Raw genomic sequence first — 24,777 nt, forward strand, 5'->3', positions numbered from 1 at the left:
TTAGGGGACACGCACAATGATCAGAATGCCAAACAAATTCACCAGCCCTAAATCGGTCTAGGCTTTCAAATAGCAAACGATATGCACTTGTTAAACTGAAATAAGTAGCACCTGAATAAACGTTGACTTAAACGTGAAGGTGATGATTGGAAAAAATGTTTATCCTCATTGCTCTCACCGACTCGTTAAACTTTGACCTTTGACATAATATTTAGTCGTAAATTATAACATTAATTTAGTTTTAACTGTTGTAAAGAGAAGATAAAAGTGTAAATCCATGCTCAAGGTGAAATTGGGTGCTGATCCTTTGTCTTGGCAGTTTTGAAGCAGGGATCATTTTCTCTCGAGGACACCCACTGTTGACTTCTCATTGAGCAGAGAGGGTGGACAATCCCAGGGGATTGTGGTGGATTCAGCTTCAACTACCAACCAGGAATCGATCTCACGATTACGAGACAGGCCGGCACTCTGCCACAATACCAGTCAAACATTAAATAAACAAAACATTGATTTATTTTGATTTCTTAAAAGGATTGTTTGTTTTATATGTTTTAAGTATTTTTGTCCACGACGGAAGTTTTCTCGGGGATCTAATTTCATCAGTGGAGAGCGATGTGAGCGAATGCTGCTGGCTTTCTCGAGCAGCACTTGCCCCTAACAGTCTGCCGAAGGCTATATGGGGCACCTTTGTCTTTATTCGGCTGGCTGCTCCCTCAGTCTCAAGACGTTTCCTGTCGGAGGAGTAGCGCCACGGAGTCCTTCGGGTGTTTTCACAAACACAAAAGTGCGCGTTATTTTTTTCCCCCCGGGTCGAACTCACGGCTGCCAAAACAACAGGGAGCTGCCCTGTCCCACAAAGAAGCACCGCTGGGGCTAACGCAGCCATCATTCTCACGCGGTTGAGGCTCACGCGGTCAAACCTTCTCATTTAGCCACGCAATATAAAATGTCGCCTATTCCCAATTGTAATCAAAAGCCATTTACTTATAACCTGCCGGTAATTGTAACAATGGAAGTATCTAAGTAGGTAAGGGAAATCGGTTAAGTTGCTGGAAGGAAATGACATTGAATTCACGTGTTTTGCGGTTGTACCGCGTGTCGTTCGGCATCATGTCCGGCGTCTCAAGGAGGCTCCCAGCATGTGGAGCGAAACGTCGGACATCGTACAGCCCAAAACACACATGAAAGAGTTGATACAGCACAACCACAACAACCGGCACTGTAGTATTCCTAGGGTTTTGTTTCAACAATTCACCCCTTTTCTGTTTCGACAATTCTCAGTCTTCGTCGTCAATTTGTGGCCACATAAACCACTGCTCCATGAATACCCAGTTGTTATGGGCAAGATCCATGCATGCATGAATGCACTTCTGTAGGGCCCAAAAGTAGCATTCCTCCAACAACATTCAACAAACTCTGTAGGAATCTTAATTTTGGAGCTTTCGTGACTGCAGGAATTATTCTTTGGTTCTTTCGGTAAAGTCACGTATAAAGATATGCTATTATTTAATTTATTATTTTATATTTATACGTGACTTTACCGAAAGAACCAAAGAATAAAATTCTGTAGGTGCAGGGGACTTCCTGTGTATGGGGGCCCCCCGAGTGCAGCTTAAGGCGATACTGACACAAGTCCAACGTAGCTGGTGGCACCTTCCATGCCTTGTTCCCTTGACCAATGTGAACTGTGCTGGCACCGGGCTGGGCCAGAACGGCCCAGCAACCCATTTTTTCCACTGCACAACCGAGCCATGCAGGGGTTGCGGCAAGCCGTCGCAGAGCGGCTCGGGAGACGCCATCTTGGTTTTGTCCATTGCAGAACCTGAGGCGTGCCGCGGACGAAACACGGAATGAATGAGTCGAGACGCATGTCGACAATAGCGATGTATGCATGTTGAACTTCGTTCGCACCGTACGTAGCCGACCGTGTTAATCGGAGGTGCGGGGGAAGGACAACAAAATAAACACAAAAATCGTTTTTAAAGAAATGAGTTTTCAATCTAGATTTAAAAGTGCATAGCTCCAGTGGCTTCCTAATATCCAGACGGCTGCAGAAGTTCATCCAAAAGCGTGCGATGCGGTGTAAACAGCGATGTTGTGTCCTCACTGATGTCAAATGGAATGAACCCGTCATTCACCATGCCCCCGGCCCTCATTGGCCCCGGGTCAGATTTATATCGTGAGATTAACGTATCACGGTTTGGTTCATGAAATCGCCAATGGAAAATCACCCGAGCAGTGATGGCTCGGCCATGATTGGCCAGTGAATAGAGGGGCGCACATTACCATGGAGGCCTAAGCCTAGCGCCACCACTCCCACCGAGTTCAGACCTCGGCCCGCGTGCTCACGTTTCAACCCGTGCCACGCGTGAGAGTCGCAGGGTCAACGTGGAGGCGAGAAGCCCACGCACGAACGCCACTCACTTCGCTGCATTCTTTAATGGGAATGTGGCGGAAATTTGTAACTTGGCAGAATAAAAATCGAACAACCCGTGGCTACGTGAACAATTATTACAAACGAAACTTCCGTAAAGATTGTTGCGTGACCCGTACCTCATTGCCACAGAGGGAGGGCGGGCAGGTGGGTTGGGCATGAGGGAGGTGACTAGTGCATGAACCTTCACGGCTCCAGCAACCCCAACTCCTCGTGGTCAATGAAATGAGCCATTGTTGCACCATTGCCATTGGGGACCCCAGAAATCACTTCATCTGCTACCAATTGCTCTGACATTTGCGTGAGCAACATCACAAGACCTTCACAACGCGCACGCCTCCGTGGAGAAAAGCCACTTAACAATTCTAGATTTGAAGCTTTCGTGACTGCAATGATTCATACTCTTAGTTCTTCTTGGTTCTTTCGGTAAAATCACGTAGAAGGGAAGTAATACAATAATAAAAATAAAACATAATAAAATTATTTTATTTTTATTATTTTATTACTTCCCTTCTACGTGACTTTCGATAAAGTCACGTAGAAGGGAAGTAATAAATAATAAAAATAAAACATAATAAAATTATTCTATTTTTATTATTGTATTACTTCCCTTCTACGTGACTTTACCGAAAGAACCAAGAAGATGAATCCCTGCAGTCACGAAAGCTTTAAATCTAAATTTATACTCTTAGTTCTTTCGGTAAAGTCACGTAGGTAAAAAATGAAATTAAAATAAAAAGAAAACAATAAAATCAATGATGCAGCTAATCTGCCTGTGACGGTCCCACCTGATGACGGAGACTTGTGTTGCCTCCGAAACGTCGTGATTTTATTGTTTATTTTTATTAAATTTTATGTCATTTTTTACCCACTTAACGATGTTATGAGCACATCTCGAGAGCTTCGAGCCGGGCGCTTTGTGGCATTCCCCGTGGACCTTGCGCCACTGCTGAGGATCCCTCGTGTCTCGCAGTTTGACATTCCACGTCCCGTCTCTGCAGCCTTCTCGGGTTTCACGCGGACACACGGGAGATTCTGAATGGCGTTGAGCGCAAGATGCCCCCAGCGTTGCTGTGCGGCATGGAACGCCACGGGAACGGTTGTGCATTTAGGGGCCGTCCATAAATGACATCACGCACATAGGGGGGGGCAGACATTTGTGACGATGTGTGACGATGGGGGGGCGGGGGTTTGAGAAATGTGACGTCACATCAAAATGCGCAACTTTAAATAAATATAGACAAACACGTTTTGCTTAATTAAATAGACTTTTTAATAAATGTTTTCTCCTACAACATCAGAGTGCAGCGCCACATTAAATACGCACTACAATGACAATAGTTTAAAGCGATTTGAAGCATGTTTTATTTGGTGGGGGTGGCAGAGCTTTGTGACGTCATAATTGAGTGGGGCGGGGTCTGACTTTTTGTGACGTCGTGTGACGAAGGGGGGGGGGGGGGGGTCAAAAATCGTCCAAAATCGCGTGACGTCATTTATGGACGGCCCCCAATGTGCAATACGGACGAGACACAACTCGATCTGTGATGCTCTAACAATGTCTCTCATAGGCTCGGTGCTTTCAAGGCGTAAGGCCATCTGAATTGTGTCTGTTATCCAAGCGGCAGTGATACAGGCAACAGCAGTCCTAGTCAGGTCCTCTGACCATTGTCCTTGCCCCGTACCTCCGATTAGCACGGTTGGCTACGTACGGTGTGAAAGAAGTTCAACACAGCAGTGCATACATCTTGTGGATATCCATTTGTTGTTGTAAATACAAGTGTGGTATATTTAAAAAGCAAGACCACAGACACGCGCTCCCCCATCGTTAGGTGTGTTTTTTTTTCTTCTGAGCGTTTCTGTAAACATGATTTACAGTTTGTAAATGAGTGAGCCGCACCAGAACCACTTACAGGCAATAGAGAGCAAACTTTAATCTGCGCCGTCCCTTTGATCTTTCAGCGCTGGCGAAGCTGAGCATGCACAGGAATAAATTGTGCGGTTTTTTTTACGAGCTGGAATGATGCCAGTACCTGCGATGGTGCAGCCGGTCCCGTGCGCGAATTGACTGCAGATGAAACGGAGTGGGTGGGGGGGGGGCCGTGGTGTCATCAAACATATCGTGTTGTCATCGCACGCGCGGCAGAGCCCGGCGATCGCGAATTGATCAGCGTGCCGTCTAGACACCTCGCTACCTATTCCAAGAAAAGTCTTCCTCGAGATGTTCTCCAACGACCAGTCGTCGGGAGTGGCTGCGTGAAGAAAATGCACATCGCATGCCAACGTTGGTTATCTTTTTTCTGTTCTTCTTATGAGCTCTGAAATTGTATTGGTCAAAAGTACCGTCGAACATTTCCAGAAGGATCGTTTGATTCTTGTTTTACAAGTCAAAGTGTCTCCCTGCGCAGGGGTGGGTAGGGCTTTCGGGCATCTGTTGGTGGTCCTGAGCTATTCGTGAAAATTTCACATTTTTATGGCGAGTGCTAGCGTCTTCATGCAACGCTCACTCTTGATGCCTCGCAAAACTGTCACGGCTTGACTCTAAAGGGTTGACAGAATCGACTCTTGGCCGAAGACTTGAACTCCTGATTTGATTTCGGGTCAAGGTTTCTTCCACAGTGCCACCTGACCAAACACATCAGGAAGGCATTGGCGGGGAGAACTGGCTTAGGAGGGATAATGCCAGTTCAGAGGATGGGCAAATGGAAGGCAGGATCAGGTGGATTTCAGCTGCACAGATTCAGGTACAAGAGTTTTAAATATTGGACGTCCCTCTTCTCATTTGATGTTGCATATCTGAAGTTTATGGTGAATTTCACACATGCTCTTGCCAATGTATACAGTTTTTTATTTTAAACATGCGTTGGTCTTATTCCCAATGTATTCCAATTGTGCAGTTAACATCATGTCATGAGATTAAATATATTTATTTTTGCAATCTTACAGAGCAGAGCGCCCTGTGAGTTATAAAGTGGCATTGGAAGATATATTTCACAATTTTAACTAAAAATCCTTCAATATGCTCATTGATCCATTACACAGTAGAGGCCGCACTTGCCCATACTCTCTGCTATGATTTTGCTGCATAAGTCAATATGATGCTTTGCCATTCCTAGTACTGAAATGTAGCCAAGTTAAGTACAAATGCAAACGTATCATTGTGGTTGTCATTGGTTACAGAGCTGAGACCATCAACTTGCAAGACTTGGGAACTAAAATCAGGATCTCAGCGATGCCAGCTCAGAGCCCTGACTTATGAGTGACGATTAAAATTTGTCAAAATTGTAACAATCAACAAAAATCTTCGAAGATTTAAAACATTTTGATCAAGCACAATTGGAGTTAAATTTCGATTTAAAGCTTTCGTGACTGCAGGGATTCATATTCTTGGTTCTTTCGGTAAAGTCACGTAGAAGGGAAATAATAAAATAATAAAAATAAAACATAATAAAATTCTCACGATGTTTCAGCCACAACGCAAGCAGCCGTCATCAGGTGAAGAAACAGAGTTGTCGCAAAGACAGCGTCCTAATGTCTTCCGACAGACCTGTTCTTCACCTGAGGACGGCTGCTTGCGTTGTGGCCGAAACGTCGTGAGAATTGTATTTTATTATGTTTAATTTTTATTATTTTATTATTTCCCTTCTACGTGACTTTACCGAAAGAACCAAGAATAACAATTGGAGTTATTTATTAATACATCTCCATTCGGAGGTAAACTGCATTTTTTTTGTCATGTGCCTTTTAAATATCAAGTAACCTTTTTAAGTGCCATTGTTCAAATGCAAATGGCACATTAATCTGAAGTGTACAACATTCCGAAGCAAAGGCCAACTCTCTGATGTTTGTCTGTTGTCAAGTAAATCTCCTGCCCAAATTTGAACCACATTTGAAAAAGTTTTGTTGCTCCAAAAGTTACCAAGCAGTCTATAATACGCACGCTGAGGTCCATCGGTTATATTAACCAAGAAAACACCCGTGGAAAGACTTTGTTTAATCGATGTTCGGTTAGGACATTGAGTGTGTGATGGTCATAAAAAAATGCATGCAATCTTGTAAGGTTTACAAAGTAAATGTAATCCATGCTTCTACAATTTTTTTATTCTTTGCTTTTTTCGCTTTTTCAATATTTGCTTTTTTTTATTTTTTTGTTTGGAAAAATATAGAAAATGTAACCCGCGTTTCTACCGCTTTATTGCTTTTTTAGATTTTAGTCCAAAAGTAATTTACTGTACCTGTTTCTGTCCGTTTCAGCTACAGTTGTCGCCATAAACGTTGTTTGTCACGCCATCATCTCCTGTGTACCGCGAATAGAAACACGTCTAACTCAACTTGCGCCTTTACAACCACAACTTGCACGCGACGTGTAAAGCACTTCGTACATATGGTGTGCGCAGTGAAACAACCTTATAAAGCCCCAAGCGCGAGTGGCTGTCCAAGCACAAGACCTCTGTTGACAGTGGTATGGACACACAGAGGGCCTGCCATACTTTGCCACAATCGTCATGAACACACGGTAGCAACACAAACTGTAGTCGCACCGCTGTATTCATACGGTTGAATACGGTTGACTTGTTTGATAACGCACACAACTGTCGTTGGTCACATTAAGAAATTGGAACCGCTAAAGTTGCATCACCTTAGGTGGTACCAAACAAGTGAAATATCTGGCCTGGGTTCAGGGACTAAAAAAAAATCAAAATGTATTTCTGCTCAAGCAGACAATATATTGGTACTTGTTTACAGTATTGAGGGCCCTGATTAAGTGATATAATTCTAGATTTGAAGTTTTCGTGACTGCAAGGATTCATATTCTTAGGTTTTTTTCGGTAAAGTCACGTAGGTGAAACATTTTAATTAATAAAAGTAAAATAAATATAAAATAAAAATCACGACGTTTCGGAGGCAACACAAGCGTCCGTCTTCAGGTGGAATTTTAATTTTTCACCTACGTGACTTTACCGAAACAACCTAAGAATATAAGTGATATAAATTCCATATTGCCGTGGCAGAACGTGATTTATCCATAATAATACCACTGTTTACTTCCTACAAAGTGGTATTCGTTTGGTGGACCCTCGAGGAATGAAAGGTTGAGTAGATATCAGACTGGAGTTAGAACTTATTGGCTTCATTAGCAAGCACCCTGTACACGTGCTCTGCAATGTCGATATATATTTTTTAATCTTTTGTTTTAGCTGCTGTGCTCACACGCACGAAGGATCTCCCGTGCGAAAAGGCCGGGCAATCGGCTAAACGGGATCATGCGTGCAACAAATCAAATACATGAAAACTCAACTACTAACCATATATAGCACCACCTAGCTTTGTTTAAGACCGCCTCATAGATAGGCACAACGTTTGTAAAACAAGGTGTTATGTTTAAGACAGTGATCATATTCCAAGCAACGTTTGGCTGTGAGTTGAGTGAGTCAGAGATCAATTTTTGGAGCTTTTGTCATTTCAGTGACTCTATATGCAAATGAGGCACATGCAGGCCAGATAATGCAAGGCAAGCAGACCCATAGACTCGCATTCATTTAAATAACAGAGGTGCACACTTTAAAATAGTTCAAATACAGAAAGGTCGTTTTAAAGATGACCCCTTGATATCCAGAGGTTGATTCTCGTCTCGGCAGAGTGTGTTTTTTCGTATTTTGAACAGATAGGATATGGCAATCTGGCGAGAGCATGCCCTGGAGATAAGAGTCGATACTGTCTGTGGAGTTCCCGTTGCTCCTAATTCGTTACAAAGCATTGTCGTCTATCCCGGCCTATTGTAATTTATTCCAAATTGACTGCGACCAAATTCACCAACCCGTTACCCGAGATTTAAAAGCAAACACGTTGCATACGCAAAGCAAAACCGTTCGGGCGCCCCAAATTATGATGGGCGCACGCGAATGCTGGCAATCGTTTAGAATAAATTATCATTTATGTAATTGGGACAATAATTACAACAATTTTAAGGAATCCACACGCGCGCGCGCGCACTGACGCACGCGCACCGACGCACGCGCACGCGCGTATCTTCATTCGACATTCAGAAGAGCACTTCAATCTGAGCGCTCGCATATTGAGAGCACGCGAACCCTCGTCGGAGCACGCGAGAGGCGCGTGTTGCTCAGACAACAACAACAACAACAAAAACAACAACAACAACAACCCCGCAGCAACAGTGGCACATCCCGCAAAGGGCGGCGCAAGACACGTGGCGCGAGTGTGTGCACGTGCGCGCGTGTGTGTGTGTGCAATCCACCTGGGACTTATTAACCAAATGATGAACGGCGCAAGTTGATGGATGCTCCCCGGGGCCTGTGGGGGTGATTTTTTGCGGTTGAGCATAAACATTCCGCCTCCCGAGTTTTAGGGGGTGACATCGCGGTGCGAGTGCGTGAAGGGGAACGAGATGGAAAGACTCGAATGTTGAGAAGGGGCGAAGCGATCGCGCACGATGAATAATGTGGCGCTGTCAGAGCGCAGAAGTAGTCGTAACCTCAACTGAACTTTGAGTTAGTCGGCCTTTTTTGATGTCTCTACCTCTTTAATCATACCGGTTGCTTTACAGTGCTGCGGAAATCGGCGTTTTTTCCCCTTCATATTTTAGATTAATTAATTTCATTGCTGCGTAGCCAAGTCGGTCAAATGTCATTTTAATGTAGATGAATAGCAATTCCCTAGACGAATTGCATATCATCCAGCTGGTTATGCGGTGAAGTTTAATTTCTCGTTTAATATTTCCCGTGTAACTTGTCGACCGGAGGAGGCGCATGGCTAGTAGCCACAGCCATAGTGAGAGCTAGACGGGATGTGTGGTGTGCCGGGTGCGGAAATATGTTCCAGGTTCCCAACCTGGCCAGACCCGGCTGCAATTAAGCCCTGTACATGTATGTGATGTACCATTTAAAGGGCAGTTGCATCCAGTTCAGTGAGTCGCATAGCTGTTCAGTGTTTTGTATATAGTATTATTTCCACGGTGTTATCTTTTGGAAAATGTTGAAGACCACGTGACAATTATTTGCAAGACTAAGCCAAAGCTTTGCCGAAAGACCCAAAGAATAAGCCAATGTGTTTCAACCTCACAGCCAAAGGGACAAGCTTAAAAAAAAACACACACACCACAAACTTTCAAACAAAAATACAGGTTTCCTGTTGAGTTAAGTTATCCATATTTTTCTTGCAAAAAAATGAAAATCAAATTATATCTTTAACTATTTACATATTACATTTAAATGTTATTTTCAGATCTTTGGCAATACCGTACACATTCGTCTTTAAGGTGAACCCGGTAGAAAGGAAGACTTACATCTTTGTAACATCATAAATGCACTTATTGGAATGTTTTTGTTTTTCATTTGCTTTTAAACCTCCCAGCACAGCTGAAAGCGATTTTGAAAAAACCTGTCGAGCCAGTAGTGTTACACTCATTATGAACGCGACTCGGTACAATTGCAATGCAGTCGGTGGGAATTAAGGGGCTAAGTTTTATGTTTAAACCTATTGCTTGTAAATACGCCGTGCAATCGTTTGGGAAGGGAAATCAGCCATAACCCACCCTTTACCTAGCGCAGGCCACTACATTACATCTGCTTGGAATGCAGACTTCTCAGTGCACATCGTGGTGTACCGTAATAGGTTGGCCTTAATCACATACAATATGTTATACTGGTAGGAACCTCCTGGTTACACCAGCCCACAGGGGATTATTGTGTCCGTCCGTCCGTCGTGGATCCAAAAATGGGAGGGGTGGGGCTGGGTGGAGAGGGGAGGGTGGGGAGGGGCTGGGTGGGGAGGGTGGGGTTGGGTGAGAAGGGTGGGGCTGGGTGGGGGGTGGGAGGGGTGGGGCTGGGTGTGGAGGGGCTGGTCACCCCGTGGTGCCCTTAAACGTTTAACCTACTCACGCCGGCTTGTGCCCGCCCTCACAGTCGGCCATATTTGCGGAATACACCATGCCGCCGTTGACCCTGGCCATTGACCGAGCAACCCAACGTTCCTACCAGCTCCCTCCGCAGGAATGTGTTTATATTGCTGCTCTAAAGAGCAATTTTGACCATTGAGAAGCCATCTGAATTACTCTTTGGTTCTTTCCAAATTAAGTTTAAGCTCCAAATTAAGTTTAAGCCATCTGAATCCCTACCATCACTGACCTCCGCCCACCACTAACCCCCCCCCCCCCCCCGTGTCCAGAGGAAGGAGGCGGGGCACAAAGGAAAAGGGGTGGACCTAAAAAGGAAAGGCGCATTAGAGCTGAAACAGGAAGGGGTGGGGCCTAAGGATCAAGGAGGTGGGGCCTAAAGAGGAAGCTGTGGGGTGTACAGAGGTTAAAACTTCTCAGTTGAGTGCTGTTAATAAATTTATAAATAGTCTGTTCTCCAATAACGTGGTAGTTGTGTTCTCGAAGAACATCGCATTATGATAAAAAAAATCGCGTTATAATAACCATTGCGAATGTGCTCACAAGGGCAATTATAAGCGAAAGTTTAACATAAAAAAGCATTACAAATCTCTATCGCTTGGACTCGTGCAGTGGTTTACAGGCGTACAAACAGCAGGGGAGCACCACAGGATACCTGTGCGCTTTGTTCTCTGGGTTCGTCATGGAGCTGAACCACGCGTGGCCACGCTGGGTTCCTCCGCAGCCGGGCAACTCGGGCTCCATACGGACTGTATGCTGAACTTCTTCTGCACCGTACGTAGCCAACCGTGCTTATCGGAGGTGCGGGGGAAGGACAACCAACTAAACGCAACAAGCAATTCGAAAGAAATGAGGTTCTCAATGTAGTACTGTATAGTGGGGTAGTGTATAGTAGTGTATACAGTAGTGTAGTGTAACACGTAGGCTTTCGCGACCAATATTATTCATGATATAGGTTGAATTTAATTAAATGATGACGTCACCCTGATGCTGCTCTATTTAAGACCGGAAGCAACAGGAGAGCTTCACCATTCTTGCCCGATGAAGCTGATTGTAACTATCAGCGAAACGTCGTGCTACTCAAATTTAAAATGCTGTTGATTCTCTCTTCAGCACACCGGTGGGCTAAAGAAGTGAATTATTTTGTTCTTTGAAAAACGTGACACATTTTTTACTATTTGGCCGTGTCGGGTGGTGGAGGGTTACGACACATTTATAAATAACGCGATCTGACCCAAAAACTTATATTATGAGTAGTGTAGTGTATAGTATGTAGTGTATAGTAGTGTGTATGTATGTTTAGCTTCTTTCACACCGTACGTAGCCAACCGTGCTTATCGGAGGTGCGGGGGAAGGACAACCAACTAAACGCAAAAAGCAGTTCCAAAGAAATTAGTTAGAAATCGAGATTTTTTTTAAAGGGGGCGAGGGTGCCACACCTTCACTCACCAGCAGAAGGCAGTACAGCAAGTTGACCAATCTCCATCTGTTTTCATCTGTACAGGGATGGTGTATTGCCTGCGTCACGTGTGTGGGTTGTCTCTGGGTGCTTTTACTTCCTTACACACCTACAAGCACTCATACATTGGCTGAAAACATCGTACAAAATATATATTTTTAAAAACTCACTGCAGGACCCTCCTGTAAAATAGTTATTGGGAACTAAGTGTGGCTTTCCTGGATAAATAAGTAATAATAATTATTCAAATTCTCGGGGGTGACACTACAAGGTCGATGTGAAATAAACAAAGTTTAATTGCAATGCATTATTTTGTATGTGTGTATTTACAGCTCTCATCCCAGTGTATTTGAGGGAAGGCTGCAGCACCCATCACTTAATTGTACTAATTTTTGTGCCAACATTTTTTTTACTTGACATTATGATTGTATCTTCTTGGTTCTTTCGGTAAAGTCACGTAGAAGGAAAATAATAAAATAATAAAAATAAAACATAATAAAATAATTCTCACGACGTTTCGGCCACAACGCAAGCAGCCGTCTTCAGGTGGAGAACAGGTCTGTCGAAACGTCGTGAGAATTATTTTATTATGTTGTATTTTTATTATTTTATTATTTTCCTTCTACGTGACTTTACCGAAAGAACCAAGAAGATGAATCCCTGCAGTCACGAAAGCTTTAAATCGACATTATGATTGTATTAGCATAGGGAATGGACGTGGGGGGGGGGGGTTCGGCCCCCCTCCTCCGATGCTACAGAAGCCGCCGCACTACCCGATTGTGGAGGGAGGGGGGGGGGCAGCGTGCTTTCCGATCGGAAGGGTGACCCGGGTTAGGTCGGAGTCTGTGCGGTTGGCGTCAATGGGGCGCTGGCCTCCTGTTGTCACTGAAAACATGGAGGGGGGGGGGGGGAAGGGGTCAGCCACCAGCGGCTCAAGGGTCGTGTGGGCTCAAGGGTCGTGTGTGCGAGCTGCCCAGAGGTGTTGTTGAAAAGCGTATTTGCCTTTTTGAAGCTTTCTTAAAAAAAAAAGCTTTGTTGGCCTCGATTCAATGCGCCACCACCCCCCATGTTTTCTTTTGCGCTGCACGCCATTCTGTCGCTTTTGAGCTTCATTGGAGAATTCTTGTACCCGGTAATACTGAAAGTGAGAACGGAATTATTTAAGAAGCTGAGCATGTTGTCCGATTATGTGCACTTAAAAAAAAGACTTTGGAGTCGGTGTGTATATTATTTTGCCAATGGGTCAAATGAGTCAGAGCGTATTTAACTTGGCAGCCATATGTTTTGGCATCATTCAATTTTTTGTCATTGATGAGCAGCGTTTAGTTCTGTATAGTGCTATGGAAAGTTATTGCAATCATTATATCGTTGTTGTTGTGTCTTGACCCTCCAGAGCATGTTCCAGTAGGGTGTAAGTTCACTTCTGAAGGTAAACGCTGGTGTATTTACTTCAGAGGTTGTAGCCGCAGGTTCACAAGGAAGTAACTGGTCGACATGTCTCCTCCAGGTCTGGTTGTCCTGGGTGCTGGCTCTGTATGAGACAGGTCCAGTCTTTTGAAGAACAGTTGCAGGAACCCACTTTTCCTTAGTTGTGTAGTTCCGTGCATAGACAGGATTTCTGACAGAGAACTGTCTGTCCTTAGACCGCCTTGCTCGTACAATGACTTGATCTTGCTGCTTGTCTTGGACGAAAGTTTTGGTGGGTGTTGGTCTCAATAGATCAAGGCGAGTCTGGAACTGCATTTTCATGAGTAGGTAAGCCGGGCACGTTCCAGTTATTGCATGCGGAGTGTTGCGATACTTGAGCAGGAAAGTGTCGAGTCGCTGCTTCAGCGGTGCCTCCCTTCTGGATGCTGTTAAAGCATGGTTGATTGTCTGAACCATTCTTTATGCCAGGACTTGAGAGGATGTGCTTGATTCCATTTTTCTGCAGGAAATTCTGAATTTCTTTAGATGCGAAAGATGACCCATTGTCCGTGACTATCTGCTCAGGCAGTCCTAGACGTCCAAACATCTTCCTCAGAATCTCGATGGTCTTCTCCGATGTTATGGTGGACACGACTGAGACCTCTGGCCACTTTGAATGGGCATCAACGGCAACCAGCAACATCATTCCTTCCACTGGTTCTGCGAAATCGAGGTGAACACGCTGCCACGGACTCGCTTGTCAATCTCAGAGATGCAGTGGGGCCAAGCTTGAAGTGTTTCTGTTGATTTGACATGAAGTGCAGGATCTGGCTGTGGTTTCAATATCCTGGTCTAGCACCGGCCACCAGAAATAGCTACGCGCTAACTCTTTCATCCGGACGATGCCGCAATGTCCAGAGTGCAGCTCATCCAGGACAGGTTTTCTCAGCTTAGGCAGTATGACCGCGGTCCTTTATAGCTCCTTTAACGCAGCTGCTGTGCGTGCGTACGGTGACGGGACTCCTTTCCATCTCTGACCCCGCCTACTTACTCTTGGGTGACACCCACCTCAAACCTAGAAAAAAACCTCTTGTTGCAACAGCCCTTTCTTGTTCAGCAGTTCTACTGCTGTATCTTTCTACCTGATGATGATTGCTTGTGTTGCGATTGAAACGTCGTGATTTATTATGTATTTTTCTACCTACGTGACTTTACCGAACGAACCAAAGAGTGTGGATTCCTGCAGTCACGAAAACTTCAAATCAAGATTGAATTTGAATATGGTTCTGCACTTAATTTATTTCAATGCCAGCTCCGACAATACAATAAATATATTGGTTTAGCATTCATGTGACGATCAAACGGATATTTTTACTCTCGATGGACAAGTGGGTGTGAAAGTGCTGCCCCCTACTGTGTGAAACAGAGAACACTTAAAGGGCTCTCAGAGGGAGTTCTGTGAAATCTGATTCTTGGGGCTGTTCTCTAACACGCAAGTTGGTTTGCATTGCTTTGCGAGAGATCTGAATCGTCACTTGGGTGGCATGATGCCGACAGCACAATTTGGTTAAATTGTGGGGGAGACACAAACAGACATCGAATCTTTGTTTTCTCCTGGCGCCAGTAGTAAAAAAAAAAACTTCTTTCGTATGGCAATGTGAAATAAGCAACATATGTGGATATCGAGGTTATTACGCTCTTTAAAAAGCCTTTGTGGAGGCTTCGTGGATGTCAGCGATATTGCACAGAAATCAGTGTTGGATGTGATCCACGGTCTTGGCTCTGGTGACCGCAAGCAATAACATTGCGGACCGCTCTTCATTTTCCATCTGCCGTGCGCCGTTCCGCAGCAGTGTGAAAGCGCTCGCCACCATTTCCTGCGCAGGATCAGACCCCGGGGGATCCCGTGTGGGGGTTGGCAATAAGCTCCTGGTTCATGAGTGGTGTTGTACCTTGATTCCCGTCACCGGAAGGATCTCTCGTGGGGGTCTTTGACTCTGTAACCCCTCCTCCCACCCCCGAAGGGTGACCAGGACATGAGGCGCGACTTTGTGTGGGGGGGGTTGAGAGCTCCTCCGTGGGGTATACGCAGCTCTGGGTTGTCCGTGATGTGCTGGTACACCTTACAAGGTCAGGGCATCTCTTCGCATCATGGATGGGTGGATGTGGGCTAGTACAATCTCTTTGAATTAAGCTTCACAGCCAAACGTTGGCTTAATACGGTCACTCTAAATTTCACACTTCATGGGCATTGTTAAATAATGGAATGAAAGGAAACAAACCATTTTGGTAATTTCATTTTCTAAAATGTGGGAGAAGGAAACAACCAAATATTTCTCCATTGGAATATTAAGACATCTCATGGGGCATCTGGATAGCATCTCAAGAATTCAATACAAAACGGTTATATAACAAAATGAGCATTTTTTTTAAACACATGACCTATAGATCAGAACAGACTGCTTGGAAATTGCCTGCCTTCAATGATAAATCACATTCAATGAAGCCAATCCTTCCATGTATCTTTTTCGATTTCACAATAAACGCACTGCTATATTTTGTTTTAACGTGGCATTCTGAGTACAGCCATAGCCCATTTATAGCCAAAGTGAACGTAGGTCTTTTGTCAAAGTTATGAATCCTGGCGTGGACATGCTCGCAACATTGAATAGGCAGTACTGTACATAGCACGTGACCTCTTAAACCCGGAGTCTGACCCCCTGACCCTAATACTATATCACGACTCTGACCTAAAGTCTGACCCCACGTCCATTTCTCAGATCAGACCGAACAATGCCCTCAACCATTACCCTGTGGCCTATGGCATCTGCTTAATATAGTTAAATGTTGGAATCTAAGCGAATTGAGGATAGTGCTGGGAATTGGCAATCATCATGCATAAAGCAGGATGTTATAGGCTGCTGTGAGGCTTTGTGATGGGCATCAGAGGGCAGCAGATGTGCAAAATCGATTGTTGTACAGCGCTTATATGCTCCCGTGTCTAACCTATATGGCTTGAGCACCCCACGCTGACCAGCATGGTGAATTAAACCCCGACGACCCACACGGTGTAGGGAACCCTTCATCCGGCAGTGGATTGACAACACCCCTCTTCATGCGCATGCAGAACTACAGTGCTGAGAAACAGTTCGTCAACCCCAATGACAATGATGGAAATTCCACAGTTTTACCATGATAGCCTTCTCGAATAAAAACCGTTTTTTCTTAAATGTTTAATAGGGTTTATATTAACCAATTTAATGTCTTTTGAATCCAAATTGTGTATGAATTAAACAAACAATGAGTAATTAGGGTTCAGGGTTTGTGAAAAAGTAAATGAACCCCTGATTTCACGAGCTAAATGAAGGGAATAGTTAGAATCAGGTGTTTGAATAATTAGGTAGATCAGGGGTGAGTTTGGGAGGCCCCATCCTGTATAAATATTACAAACTGTGTGAGTTTGGTCTTCACCATACAGGTGTGTTGAAACAATTCATGCCACAATCAAAATAAATATCTTGAGGACCTCAGAAAAATTGTTATTGATGGTCACCAATCTAGAAAGGGTTACAAAACAATTTCTAAGGATTTGGGCTCCACCAATCTACTGTCAAACAGGCTACAAATTGAAAAAATTCCAGGCCACAGTCACTACCAAAATCTCTCCAAGAACAAACTGGAAAATCATCAAGGAAGTCACAAAAAACCCAGAGAAGCATCCAAGAATCTGTAGGCGACTCTCACCTCGACTAATGTGAGTGTTCATGACTTCAACATCCAGAAAAAGACCAAACAAGAATGGTGTTCGTGGAAGGATAGCAAGGAGAGAACCACTGCTCTCCAAAACGAACATTGCTGCCCGTCTGAAGTTCGCCACCGAGCACATCGATGATCTACAAGACTTCTGGAACAACGTTCTCTGGACAGACGAGTCGAAGGTAGAAGTTTGTGGCCTCAATGAGAAACGTTATGTTTGGCAAAAACCGAACAGTTGCTTTCGAACTGAAGAACCTCGTCCCAACCGTCAAGGGTGGTGGTGGTGGGAATGTGATGGTTTAGGGCTGCTTTGCTGCTTTAGGACCTGCACGGCTTGCCGTCATTGACACAACCATGAATTCTGCATTGTAGCAGAAGCTTCTAGAGGAGAATGCCATCTGTCCGTGAGCTGAAGCTGAACCGAAAGTGGGTCTTGCAGCAAGACAATAATCCTTAACATCAAATCAGATCTACAAAAGAATGGCTGCAGAAGAATAAATTCCGCGTTTAACAATGGTCTAGTCAAAGTCCGGACCTAAACCACATCTAAATGTTGTCAGGACCTGAAGCGAACTGTCCATGCAAGACAACCCTAAAATCTCACCGAGTTCAAGGAGCTCTGTAAGAAGGGATGGGCCAAAATGCCTTAAATGCGATGCGAGAGATACTGACCAACGGTTACAGGAAACGCTTCGTTGCAGTCATTGCTGCTGAAGGCGGTGTCATTAGTTACTGAATGCGCATACTTTTTCACACATGGTTATTGAATGTAGAATGATTTGAGGATAAATACATGTTGAAAAAGTATCATGTTTCTGTGTTATTTGTTTAATCAGGTTATTTTTATTATTAGGGCTTAGATAAAGATCTAATCACATTTTAGGTTTTAAATATGTTAAATATGTGAAAATCCTAAGGGGTTCACAAACTTTTTCTCGGCTGTATATATGGGCACGTGTGCTATTGTATTGTATAGCTGTCTGAGTATCTTATATGAGCACAACGTAACCACATGCATTGCATTTCTGATAAGTGGTGCCATGGTGGTCAAGGCCATATACTTGCTGGCTTGGGTTCGCTTTTTAGGTTGGGTGTTTGTTTACACACGCACGTGTGAGTATTTGTGGATCTGTGTCCGTGTTGTGTGTGTCATAAGCACATACACGAGAGGTGACAAACTCCGCTTTAGTAGTAGAGTTTATCCCAGAATTGCGAAGTGGTATACAACTGTGTGGAAGCAGTCTGGCCTGTCGCACCAAATGAAACTCTGGGTTTTCTCAGCCACAATCTTGCTTACAAAATGTGGATCCTCTTACAAGACACTTTGTGCTTCCTTGGAACTTTCAAGCAAGCCTGCCTACAGTTCATTCTGGGTTTAACCTGCTATAATTGTACAAGTAGCTCACACATAGTTGGAGGATATAGTCATAGTCCCATTAGGGAGCTCTCCTGGCAGGTGAAGATACATTGGCTGGGTCATACAATCTACATATATAGCCACTGCACAGCTTCTGTTTGGCTGGATAGAGTGGGCATGACATAAGCTGAAGAGAAGAGATAAACAGATGTGGTACGGGAGGACTTGGAGCTGGGTGGACTCACAAATAACTGGTACTAGCCACGAGCAAACGGCTTCTTCTGTGGAGGGAGCTCGTGAAGATACGACTGGGCAGTTGGCGGCATTCTGACTCCAACAACAATGAAAGTGCAGGAGTGATGCTGACAATGATCTGAGTGCTGAGTGGCTATAATACACCACGTTGGCACATTGGGGAGCACGGGACAACTTAGTTAACTTATAACACCTGACTCTGAGGGCAGTGCTGATATCCAGCTCATCCACAGGTGGCAGATCGTGGAATGACCTTCAGTTAAGGCGAGATGTGCAAAATAAGCAGAGGTCGCAGACCAAGCAGCTTGTAGTACCACCAGGATGTGGTGGAGACAACAGATGGCAACGCTGCTCCTCTTGAAGAGTCACATAAATCATCTGACGGTGTTGCGACAAGGTAAGTTGAGGCCACCATTATAATAAGCCTGCCCATAAACATGTGTCCACAGGTTCCCATCGCAGAGAAGGTGGAAGAAGCTGTTAGGATTTTAACGACTGAGAGGGAGCATGAAGGCTTCAGTGGAACAATATCTCCAGACGTCTGGGTCTCCTTGCCATTTGGTCGAGGTCCCGTTCTATCGATGACCGTGTGGAAGCTGGTGTTTAACGACTTAACGATAAAAAAATAAAATCGCGCGCGGATTTATGCATTATGTTGAACTTCGTTCGCACCGTACGTAGCCAACCGTGCTAGTCGGAGGTGCGGGGGAAGGACAACAAACTAAACACAAAGCAGTTCTAAAAAATAAAAGAGCTTTCAATCTAGATGATTTAAAAGTGGATGGCTCCAGAGGCTTCCTAATGTCGGAAGGAAGAGCGTTCCAGACGGCCGCAGAAGCGCATCCGAAAGCGCGCGGTGCGGTGACCGCCGCCTTTGTTCGACGGCCATCCAAGTGCCGCTGTGGGCGAGGATGACCAGAGTTAGCGTGATGATGGTTTCATGCTCCTCGACGACATCAGCGAGGTATATTGTGGTTCATCCGTGGCGAGCGCTCCGTGTGTAAATGAGCGCGGACCTTACGCACGGTCGTCTTCCACGGCGTGATCGCAGGTCGATTCGATGAGCCAGGGCCACCAACACTCACTCTCAGAAACACGCGGCGCCCGGAGCCGTGGGACAGAGACTGTCGATCCATCAGTCACTTTAGGACCCAGAGTTAAGACGTTGATGGAAAACGATCATCCTTCGACTCTGAGGGATAGCGGCAGAAGAAGAGGAACACCTGGTTCAGTCCCCGTGACCCCAGCTCGGCACAAGTGATTTACAGTTATTATTATTGTTGTTGTTGTGTGTCTGATTAGTAATTAGTCTGATTTATAATGAGTAATCCGTCGATATGCATACACAAATAAACCGTTGCTTGCCATTAGCGCTCCGAGAACGATTAAGGGCGCTTTATTAATTTTAATGATTAAAATTGTCCGTACAGCAGACACCGAGCTGCAGTCGTTGTGGCGTTCGTGCGTGTAAGGGAGCCGGATTTCGCAGTGGCACGACTCATAGTGCCCAGCTCTTTCATCGATGACTCCGATGACTCCGCGGGCCTCTTAATGACAGGCGCAAGAGAGCTCGCAGAGTCTCCCCGGTGTGCTGACCTCCACAACATTCGCGTCGTGGTAGCGATGGGATGGACTGACACTTCAACCGAGGAACAGAGTTAGAGGCGCAGCTCTGCAGCCGCTTGCTCACGCCGCTGTTGTGGCAGAAGGACCCCCGCTGCGTCTCTGTGCGAGTCGGTTTGGTGGAGTGGGAGCGTGCAAGCCCGTCCGCGTGCGCTGCACTACGAACCCGGCGACCCGAGTTCGAGTCCCGCTCACGACCAGTAACAGTGGCGAATAGTTGAACCTGTCCCTGGGCATCCCTTAGGTCGACTCAGCCTCAAATGAGTGCGGTGTGTAGTGAACATCGTCACTAGGGAGACAAAGGCGGCCGGGCGTGGCGCTGGCCACCCACCCCCTCGTGTGTTGCCCCGGCCTTCATAGGTGCTCGCTAACAGCACTTGCCCCAACAGTCTGCTGCAGGCTATACTGTGTATCTTTGTCTTTGTCTCTTCTATGTTCATGAAGCCATCCAGATATACAAACACAGACACAACTTCAACCGAGAAGATGGGTACAAGCTGAGCAATCATTGGAAGGACGTTATTAACCAGATAAAGTCTTAACTAACTGTGATGTTTCCATCCTACCTGTCTATGTCAGCTGTTATTTCCGACTCTCTATGTGTCTTTCTCTCCGATCTCTACTCACGTGACCCGGGGCTGCGGCGGGGTCCACTTTCTGCCCCGCCTCCTCCCCCCACCTCCTCTCCCCCCTACTGTCGAGGCCTATATAACCTCGTGCCACGGCAGATCTCTCGCCTACTTCAACACTATACACTACACACCTATACACTACACTACTATACACTACACTATACACTACACACCTATACACTATACACTACACTATACACTACACACCTATACACTACACTATACACTACAATACACTACACTATACACTACACTATATACTACACACCTATACACTACACTATACACTACACTATACACTACTATATAACTTGGTGCCACGGCACTACACTATACACTACACTACACACTACACTATACATTACACACCTATACACTACACTATACACTACACTATACACTACACACCTATACACTACACTATACACTACACTATACACTACACACCTATACACTACACTATACACTACAATACACTATACTATACACTACACTATACACTACACTACACACTACAATATACACTACACACCTATACACTACACTACACTATACACTACACTATACACTACACTATACACTACACACCTATACACTACGCTATACACTACACTAGACACTACACTATACACTACACACCTATACACTACACTATACACTACACTATACACTACACACCTATACACTACACACCTATACACTACACACCTATACACTACACTATACACTACACTATACACTACACACCTATACACTACACTATACACTACACTATAGACTACACCATACACTACACTATACACTACACTATACACTACACTATACAACTACACTATATAACTTGGTGCCACGGCAGATCTTCGCCTACTTCAGCAGTTTGTTCTTGCTGTGGTCGTCCCACCTGATGACGATTGCTTGTGTTGCGATCGAAACGTCGTGGTCGATTATCTTTCTGCCTACGTGACTTTACCGAAAGAACCAACGAGTATGGAATCCTGCGGTCACGAAAGCTTCAAATCAGGATTCTCTTCTATGTCTTTGAACTTTCACCTCTGTGTCTGTCTGTGAGTATATGCGTCTCCGTATCCCTGGGTGTCTGTGCGTGTCGCCATGTTGACACAGTAGGCAGCACAGGTGGTAACATCTGTCAGTCATCAAAGTCAACCCATAACACCTGGGTCTGCCCCTGACTTCCTGTTAGTGAGCCTTCGATACTGCATGTGGACTCAAAGCGCACCTAGCCTGGCACAAACGCTGTGGTGATGTCACCGCCACTTCGTGATGAATGGCGGCTGTTGTGTCTCCATGTTTCCGTGTGTGTGTCTCCATGTCTCCATGTGTCTGTGTGTCTCCATGTGTGTGTGTGTCTCCATGTGTCTGTGTGTGTGTGTCTCCATGTGTCTGTGTGTGTGTCTCCATGTGTCTGTGCGTGTGTCTCCATGTGTCTGTGTGTGTGTGTCTCCATGTGTCTGTGTGTGTGTCTCCATGTGTCTGTGTGTGTGTGTGTGTCTCCATGTGTGTGTGTGTCTCCATGTGTCTGTGTGTGTGTCTCCGTGTGTCTGTGCGTGTGTCTCCATGTGTCTGTGTGTGTGTGTCTCCATGTGTCTGTGTGTGTGTCTCCATGTGTCTGTGTGTGTGTCTCCATGTGTCTGTGCGTGTGTCTCCATGTGTCTGTGTGTGTGTGTCTCCATGTGTCTGTGCGTGTGTCTCCATGTGTCTGTGTGTGTGTCTCCGTGTGTCTGTGTTTGTGTCTCCATGTGTCTGTGCGTGTGTCTCCATGTGTCTGTGTGTGTGTCTCCATGTGTCTGTGCGTGTGTCTCCGTGTGTCTGTGTGTGTGTCTCCGTGTGTCTGTGCGTGTGTGTCTCCGTGTGTCTGTGTGTGTGTCTCCATGTGTCTGTGCGTGTGTCTCCATGTGTCTGTGTGTGTGTGTCTCCATGTGTCTGTGTGTGTGTGTCTGTGTGTGTGTGTGTGTGTCTGTGTGTGTGTCTCCATGTGTCTGTGTGTGTGTGTCTCCATGTGTCTGTGTGTGTGTGTCTCCATGTGTCTGTGTGTGTGTGTCTGTGTGTGTGTGTGTCTGTGTGTGTGTCTCCATGTGTCTGTGCGTGTGTGTCTCCATGTGTCTGTGTGTGTGTGTCTCCATGTGTCTGTGTGTGTGTGTCTGTGTGTGTGTGTGTCTGTGTGTGTGTCTCCATGTGTCTGTGTGTGTGTGTCTCCATGTGTCTGTGTGTGTGTGTCTCCATGTGTCTGTGTGTGTGTGTCTGTGTGTGTGTCTGTGTTGTGTGTGTCTGTGTGTGTGTCTCCATGTGTCTGTGTGTGTGTGTCTCCATGTGTCTGTGTGTGTGTGTCTCCATGTGTCTGTGCGTGTGTCTCCATGTGTCTGTGTGTGTGTGTCTCCATGTGTCTGTGTGTGTGTGTGTCTGTGTGTGTGTGTGTCTGTGTGTGTGTCTCCATGTGTCTGTGTGTGTGTGTCTCCATGTGTCTGTGTGTGTGTCTGTGTGTGTGTGTCTGTGTGTGTCTCCATGTGTCTGTGTGTGTGTCTCCATGTGTCTGTGTGTGTGTGTCTCCATGTGTCTGTGTGTGTGTGTCTGTGTGTGTGTGTGTGTGTGTCTGTGTGTGGGTCTCCATGTGTCTGTGTGTGTGTGTCTCCATGTGTCTGTGTGTGTGTGTCTGTGTCTGTGTGTGTCTGTGTGTGTGTCTCCATGTGTCTGTGTGTGTGTCTCCATGTGTCTGTGTGTGTGTCTCCATGTGTCTGTGTGTGTGTGTCTCCATGTGTCTGTGTGTGTGTCTCCATGTGTCTGTGTGTGTGTCTCCATGGTTGTGTGCTGGTGTCTCCGATGTGTCTGTGTGTGTCTGCATGTGTCTGTGTGTTGTCTGTGTGTGTGTCTCCATTGTGTCTGTGTGTGTGTCTCCATGTGTCCGTGTGTGTGTGTCTCCATGTGGCTGTGTGTGTGTCTCCATATGTCTGTGTGTGTGTGTCTCCATGTGTCTGTGTGTGTGTGTGTCTGCCATGTGTCTGTGTGTGTGTGTCTCATGTGTCTGTGTGTGTGTGTGTCTCCATGTGTCTGTGTGTGTGTGTCTCCATGTGTCTGTGTGTGTGTGTCTCCATGTTCTGTGTGTGTGTCTCCATGTGTCTGTGTGTGTGTCTCCATGTGTCTGTGCGTGTGTGTCTCCATGTGTCTGTGTGTGTGTCTTCCATGTGTCTGTCGTGTGTCTCCATGTGTCGTGTGTGTGTGTCTGCCATGTGTCTGTGTGTGTGTCTCATGTGTCTGTGCGTGTGTCTGCATGTGTCTGTGCGTGTGTCTCCATGTGTCTCTGTGCGTGTGTCTCCAGTGTGTCTGTGTGTGTGTCTCCATGTGTCTGTGTGTGTGTCTCCATGTGTCTGTGTGTGTGTGTCTCCATGTGTCTGTGCGTGTGTCTCCATGTTTCTGTTTGTGTGTGTCTCCATGTGTCTGTGTGTGTGTCTCCATGTGTCTGTGTGTGTGTCTCCATGTGTCTGTGTGTGTGTCTCCATGTGTCTGTGTGTGTGTCTCCATGTGTCTGTGTGTCTGTGTGTCTGTGTGTGTGTCTCCATGTGTCTGTGTGTGTGTCTCCATGTGTCTGTGTGTGTGTGTCTCCATGTGTCTGTGTGTGTCTCCATGTGTCTGTGTGTGTGTGTCTGTGTGTCTGTGTGTGTGTGTCTCCATGTGTCTGTGTGTGTGTCTCCATGTGTCTGTGTGTGTGTCTGCATGTGTCTGTGTGTGGGAGGGGATTGGTGGGGGGGATTGGTGGGTGGGGATCCCAGGAAATATGAAGCCCTGTCATTACCTAAGCATCTGTTTACAGATTGAGTTCTAGCAGTGTGCGAACCACAATTACTGAAGTCACGATGTGTTTATAGTTTACAGCACACAGGATACATGCCCACCAGTTCAAACACCAGCCCAACACCTTTAACACTGAAT

At 45.6% G+C, this 24,777-nt stretch overlaps 1 long non-coding RNA gene and 1 pseudogene across 1 annotated transcript; one reads left to right on the forward strand and one right to left on the reverse strand.

Annotated features, from left to right (window-relative positions):
- Positions 1–3,681: 3,681 nt before the first annotated feature.
- On the reverse strand, positions 3,682–6,927 carry LOC133350408 (uncharacterized). The gene is made up of 3 exons (XR_009756060.1): positions 6,838–6,927; positions 6,667–6,728; positions 3,682–4,683 (listed from the first exon to the last, which is right to left on the reverse strand). It is a non-coding gene; the product is annotated as an uncharacterized LOC133350408 (long non-coding RNA).
- Positions 6,928–16,976: 10,049 nt separating this feature from the next.
- The window catches only part of LOC133350436 (GATA zinc finger domain-containing protein 10-like), a 48,931-nt pseudogene continuing 41,130 nt past the window's right edge, over positions 16,977–24,777 (forward strand).

The sequence above is a fragment of the Lethenteron reissneri genome, chromosome 33, assembly GCF_015708825.2.
Source record: "Lethenteron reissneri isolate LAM-NWPU_2019-01 chromosome 33, ASM1570882v1, whole genome shotgun sequence".
Classification (NCBI taxonomy): Eukaryota; Metazoa; Chordata; class Hyperoartia; order Petromyzontiformes; family Petromyzontidae; genus Lethenteron; species Lethenteron reissneri.